Here is a 5,783-nt window from a genome sequence, read left to right on the forward strand (position 1 = left end):
CGGGTTGCTGGAGGTGTCTTGGAATCAGGAGCGAGGGCTCCCTGTACAGAGCTACGAGGCTGGGGGAGAGCCTTCATGCTGGGGAAAACCTAAGGAAAGATGTCTGGGCTCATCAGAGCGTTCTGCTTCACGCTGCACGAAGGTGTGCAGAACAGGCTGGGCTGAGGATTCTTAGGAAGTGTTGGGGCCGGAGCTTTATATTTGGAGTCAGAGCAGTTTTGGGGCTCAAATTCCAGCCAGGGCCCTCACTGAAAAGATGGTGCAGGAATCATTGATAGCCCCTGAGTCTTGACTTCGTCTTCAGCAGTTTTTGTCCAGTCACAGTACAGAGGTAGTGTCCAGGCAATGGACGTAGCCCATCACCAGTCGGCAAAGAGAAGGAGCTTAGGGTCCCCAGCAAGACTGGGGGTAAGTCAGAGCTTGGTTTTAGGGAAATGATGGCAGCTGCCTCGAAGCGCTGGAGAAGGATTGCAGGTCCACAATGTCTACATTTCTCCAGAGGGCCCTTCACAGAGCCTGTCTGAAGCTGCTGTGCTCTGACTTACCTCTCACCTCTTGGGAGCCTTTGAGAACGAGTTTTCAAGGGTAAAATTTAGCCCTTCTGTCTCAAAGTATTTTTTTTTCCTAATAGATCCAGGCAAGCTCACTGTCTGGGGTCTTTATATAATATGTTGTCAGCTGTTAAGCCTTTTCCACACTCGCTTTTTATTATCTCTGATAGGTAACCTTGGATCTCCTGAGTTGGCTCAGGAATTTCTCCATGAACCACCCCTCGGCAGCCTGTCTAAAATGCACACTGGGGGATAATCAGGGGAAACCACTGGACTAGAAATGCCCAGACCAATTTTCTAGAGAGTGAGAAATCCTTAGAGTCTACAACCCTATGTGCTTCACCCCAGCCAAGGAGACTTGCAAATCATCAGAGCTGTAGATTGCCCATGCAGTGCTGTTACGGGAGACCCTCTGTACCTGCAAGGGTCTGGCTAGCCTTTTGCCAGGTAATCAACATCACCCTCGGTTACCTGATGTATGCTAGGCTCTGGGCTGGCTTCGGGAGCCACTATGGTGAGGAAGATGCCATCCTTCCATCTGCAGGGTGCACACTTTGGTCGAAGAGACAGACATTCAGATACATGTCAGCTTAATGTGCCACTGCTCCATGGATGACAAAAATATGCAATGCATGTTCACAGAAGTCCAATCACCATCTGTGATGCCTACCTGGATGCTTCCATTCATCCCAGTAAGATGAGCCTCCTGAGCAGGCAGGGCCTGTGGAAGGGGCAGGGCAGCCCCTTCTCCTTTGTTAATATGGATGGAGATTGGCAGCTTTAAAAAGTGTCTTTGAGGAATGTTTGTTTATGAAAGATCACTCACTGGGCTTCAAAACTTAATATTAACTTTATTAAGTTTTCAAAAAAAGGGGCATTCTTACTCAAGCTTGTGTACTTTGTTCTGTTAGTGAAAGTCTAGCAAGAATTAGCAATTATAAGAAGATCTAACCCAATTTTTAAAGTTAGAGATTTTCAAAGGAGCTCATAATTTTGATAGGTTCTATATTCAGTTCTTTGATTAACAAACAAAATTTCCTGAGTGCTCAAATATAAATCTAATAGGTGATATTAAACTCATAAACACCACATGGTTTTATGGCATTGTAAATGTTTAAGTGCTACATACTAATCGAAGACAAATTATCTTAAAGCTATTGTATTTGTAAATTGTTCATTTTAATTGTAATCACAAAGTTGAACTGTAATACCATTAAACCAAATGCTCTTAAATAAAAAATTATGTGAATGATACATTTATAATTTATTAAATGTACCATTATTTCATTTTTTGTTAAACTGAATTAAAATATGTGTATCTACTTAAGTATAGCAATTGTTAATTCTGAGTAATTGAATTTGGATTTTTTTACTTAAAAAATATATTTTTATTGTTATTGTATTGGTGATATACAGAGGTGTTACAGTTACATAGACTACCTGACATATAACTGTAACCCCTTCTCTTATTCTCTCCTAGTTTTACCCTCCTGACTCCACCCCCAAGTTGTATAGTTCATTTTCAACATAGTGGTTAGTGAGTATCACTGCTGCATTTGTTCACTTTGTCACACCATTTCTGTGCTCCTTCCTTACCCTCCCCAAACAGATAAACTTAGAAACAAGACAAACAATAAAGAAAATAAAAACAGCATCAAAGAAATAAATCTCTTGTTTCCATTTCTTGGAGTTCATTTTGATAAATATTATTATATGATCAGATGCACTTAGGTATTGAGCCTTTGTGATCCCCTCCTGAGAATATTCTCTTTTGATCTCACTGTATGAATGTCTAGAGACCTGTTTCATTTATCATGTCCCAGTATAGAGTTTTTTTTAACTGTCCAATATGTTTACTTGTAGATTTATAGGCACATTCTAGTTACCACAACTGAAGGAAAACATTCAAGGCCACACTAAAGCTACCAGCACAACCATGGTCATTGCAACATTATTTGCCATAGCCAAAATACGGAATCAACTCAGATGCCTCTCAGTAAAAAAAATGGATAAAGGAAATGTGGTATACATACCCAATGGAATTCTACTCCTCCACCAGAAAGAATGATATTGTACCATTCACAAGGAAATGGAAAAACTTGAAAAAAAATTGTATTAAGCAAAGTAAGCCAGACCTAAAGAAACCTAGTCAGCATGGTTTCCCATAATTTCTTTGTTCAAACCTTTCTTCATATTCTCAATTCTTTGTATCAGTCATCAGTCCAGGGAAAGTAGTAAGTAAAAAGACTTTGCTAATATCATTCTAGGGTTGTCCCCATGCTTGGAATTATGTGACAGTCCCAGATGCTGTGGCCCCTGTAGTCTCTTCAAGGACTTTCTGGAGCCTAAATCCACCCAGTCACTGAAGCAGGTCTCGGGAGAATGAACTTTCCAGGCTTATTAGTGTACACACACTTCTTATATCAGATTCTGGGGCTTATGTTTCTTTCTTTCTTTTTTTTTTTTTAACAAAGATGGGGAATTTAGGGCAGAACTTTTTTTTCAGGTTATTGTGCAGATTCAAGTTTAATTGGACAAATATATAGAGTTGAATCTAATCTCAGGAGACTTAGTGAATGAGTTCAGTATGGCTAATAATTGCCCCCTATTATCTAAGTGGCTAAAAGAATGATGAATAAATAAATACATTAGTGATAAAATGAATTAGAGGCGAGCTCTGAGTGTGCAAATGCATCCTCCAATGAATGAGGACAAAAATGATAGAATGACTGATTGACAGATACAAGAACTAACTGGATAAGTGAATGAGTAAGAGTCAGATAACTGCCTGTCATTGTGAGAAATTAATTGATTGGCTGAATAAAAGATATAACTGAATGGATGAAACAAATTGTTGACAGTATATGTCTGACTAAATTGTGATTGAAAGAACAAATAATATTTTTGCAATAAAAACATTTTTAAAAAAGGAGGAACAAAGAAAAGAATAAATGAAAGAGGGAACAAATGACTGAATTAAAGGACTGGTATGTGTAATACTGACTGTGTTGATTATGTGTGTGAATTCATTGACTCGATGGTCATCTAAAACAAGAAAATGAATAAGTGACTATAATAAATGAGAGGATGAATGATTGAGTGAATGGATGAATGCTTGGTCTGGAAGGAAAGAGTCTTTCCCTGGAACTCTTTTTTCCCTTGAAGTTGTCATGTCTCATTTCAACACCACACTTCATTTCAGCCCTGCACAGCCTTCCTAAAATATACCATTTGTGCTACTATCCCAACTTGGCCATATTCTACTTCATTCTGTGGCTGGAACCTGAACTTAGTTCTTCATATTAGGACTTTTCAGCCAGCTTGACTTCTTTAGAATCTTATGATACCTATTACCCTGAGTTTTATTTGAGTTTACAATATTCCATTTCTTTCTGAACACTTCAGGAATGATTCAGGTTCCTGGAATACAGTCATAGTCTGGGTCCTTCCGAGAGCCTGGTGGAAGTCAAGTCCTTTGGACCTTATGTTTGAAGAACCAGCTGCAGTGATTGCTCTGTCTGGAGGTCTGAGCTGGTCCACCTCAGTACCTGGGCTTGGTAATCCATCCCCAGCAACAGGATGCTGCGAATGGTATCTATTTGAATGACTTCCAGACACAAATCTACTTTAGAATTCTTGTTCCTGTTCACCCTTCTATGTTTGACACACCTGGTTTTATTCATATTTCCCTAACTTACTTGAAGCAGATTGATCCTTCAAAGAATTGGTGTTGAAATAAACTCCTTCACAATGACTTATTCACATCCAGCATCTGGAGTGGGTCTCCTGCTCCTCCTCTCCTGCTAACCAAAGAGGTTCCCACCTCCAGCCAGAAGAGACTGCTACAGGAGACTTTGTTCTGTCAAAAGATTTGTTAATTGGGAGCTCACTGTACACCTCTTGCTCATCAGTTTCAAATCACAGAGCAGACCTGTTGTCTGTTTACAGTTGTTCAAGGAACATTTAAGAAGGGCATTTATTTTTTAAAATGCTCAGAGGTTACCCACAAATTTCAGAGTGAAGATCTGCCAAAATTTATGGCGAAGAAGCTGAAAATAGATGCAGTGTTTATTCATCAGCAGCTGCTCTGGGTGTGTTGTTAGCTATTGGCATAGGATTAGAGAGTCATCTGAGGGGGCCAGGCTGGAATGAAGGTAGGGTTAATGTGACTGAGGAGACAGGGCCTGGCACCCGTGTGAAAAATCACCCTGCCAGGCTCAAACCTAATAAACAAGAAATTCTAATTACATGTCAATGTTCCCCTTCAGGATTTGCAGAGTGGGTTTAACTCCTCAAGGGATCTTTCATGTGTGAATAGTCATTCTGATCCTGCGAGTACAGCAGGTGAGATGAGACTTCAGTTTATCCTGTCTGTCTTGATGTCCTGCTTTCCACCCTCCAAGGATCCACAGTCTGTTGGAGTGTACTCCCATACCTATTTTATTCACTGTGCACTTTGTCTGGGACATGAGTAGCATTTGATGAATATTGTTGATGAAGTCAGTAAATAAACAAATGTCAAATCCAATCCATCCTCTAAGGCTGATCTCAAATTCCCATCATCCCTTAATCTTTTCTGACTCTGCTTCTAAAATAGCAGAGAAGTCTCAAGAGCCTTACTTAGAGTCCTGCTTACTTAGTGATCTTCACAGTTCTTTTCATGAGTGTATATTTTAGCTTCTCTCCTTCTGTTTCTTCTTCATCATTACAACGATCTTCTCCATCGTCAAAAGTGAAGGCTCTTGGGCATTGTCCATGCCAGTTATTCCCATAAACTCACCACACTCTCAGTCTTTATAAGACTCCATTATATAGCTTTCACCTTCAATGGTCAGGTGGAAAAACCGAGACACATAGAGGTTCAAGGACAGCAGTAGCATGCTTGCTTTAGCAGCACATATGTTAAAACTGGAATAGTAGAGAAAAGGTTAGCATGGCCACTGTGCAAGAATGAGACACAAATTCATGAAGCAATCCTTATTTTTGTAGATTTAAAGGAGAATTCAAATAGTTTAAACCCTTAGAAAGGCAAAGGCAAAGTCCAACAAAATGAACACCAGGAAATGAGTACATGAAAGGGGTGGGGTGGGGGTCAGGAGGAGAGGCACAGACAAATGAAGAGGAAAGGTGAGGAGAGAATGCAATCAAGAATTCTCTGTAGGTTAGCTTCTTGTGGCTCATGCCTGTAATCCTAGCTATTCAGGAGGCTGAGATCTGAGGATGATGGTTCGA

At 40.1% G+C, this 5,783-nt stretch overlaps 1 non-coding gene across 1 annotated transcript; it reads left to right on the forward strand.

The window, feature by feature from the left end:
* Positions 1 to 5,433: 5,433 nt before the first annotated feature.
* On the forward strand, positions 5,434 to 5,536 carry LOC138806447 (U6 spliceosomal RNA). Its single transcript, XR_011365888.1, has one exon. It is a non-coding gene; the product is annotated as a U6 spliceosomal RNA (small nuclear RNA).
* Positions 5,537 to 5,783: the final 247 nt, after the last annotated feature.

This window comes from Dipodomys merriami, unplaced genomic scaffold (assembly GCF_024711535.1).
Source record: "Dipodomys merriami isolate MVZ:Mamm:240054 unplaced genomic scaffold, mDipMer1.0.p SCAF_4, whole genome shotgun sequence".
Taxonomy (NCBI): domain Eukaryota; kingdom Metazoa; phylum Chordata; class Mammalia; order Rodentia; family Heteromyidae; genus Dipodomys; species Dipodomys merriami.